This window comes from Limulus polyphemus, unplaced genomic scaffold, assembly GCF_000517525.1.
Source record: "Limulus polyphemus unplaced genomic scaffold, Limulus_polyphemus-2.1.2 Scaffold1273, whole genome shotgun sequence".
NCBI classification, from domain to species: Eukaryota; Metazoa; Arthropoda; class Merostomata; order Xiphosura; family Limulidae; genus Limulus; species Limulus polyphemus.
Genome location: NW_013666883.1, coordinates 71,892 through 72,434, shown reverse-complemented (window position 1 = coordinate 72,434; position 543 = coordinate 71,892). Strand labels below are relative to the sequence as shown.

The window sequence follows — 543 nt, the reverse complement described above, 5'->3', positions numbered from 1 at the left end:
GCTTGACATAGGTTGCTAAGCCTTTAAAAATTTTGCACAATTGATATGAAAAATATTTTTTAGGTTTTATATATACTTTTGAATAACTAAAAAAAATCATAAATTACTACACCAATACCATAGAATCCCACTACAGTTTATCAAACTTAGTAATTAAGCTGTATTTGGGTCTAAAAAATATGAAATTTCAAGCAGACTAAAGACACAACCTACCTCATTTAAATCTTGGTTCAAAAGAAATAATTGGCATTAAGTAAGTTAGAAAGGCTGAGAAAACCACTAGGGGAACATTCTGAGCTTCCGATTGGTTACTCATGTCACATGTAGAGGTAAGTGTATATAAGGAGGCATGATGCACAAACATCGATGTTTAATTGTGTTTTTTTAATATTTACTTTTAAATCAAGAAATTGAGTAATGTATAGTTCTAAAAGTTGAATTATATTCTACAGTCTGATACCAAACTTATTGACAAAAATTCACAAAATAGTAGTTTAATAAAATTTTGAATGCAAGTCAACAAATGAAACGACATGGCCTTTC

General features: G+C 28.9%; 1 protein-coding gene across 5 annotated transcripts in view; it reads right to left on the bottom strand.

The window, feature by feature from the left end:
• Positions 1-543, bottom strand: part of LOC106462876 (chromodomain-helicase-DNA-binding protein 7-like) — a 167,453-nt gene that overhangs the window by 160,996 nt on the left and 5,914 nt on the right. The window contains exon 2 of one of the 5 annotated variants that reach the window (XM_022390279.1): positions 290-292. The exons of the other annotated variants lie outside the window; for them this stretch is intronic. The gene's annotated coding sequence lies outside the window, so the exon portion shown is untranslated. The remainder of the gene's footprint in view (positions 1-289; positions 293-543) is intronic. 5 annotated transcript variants of the gene reach the window in all.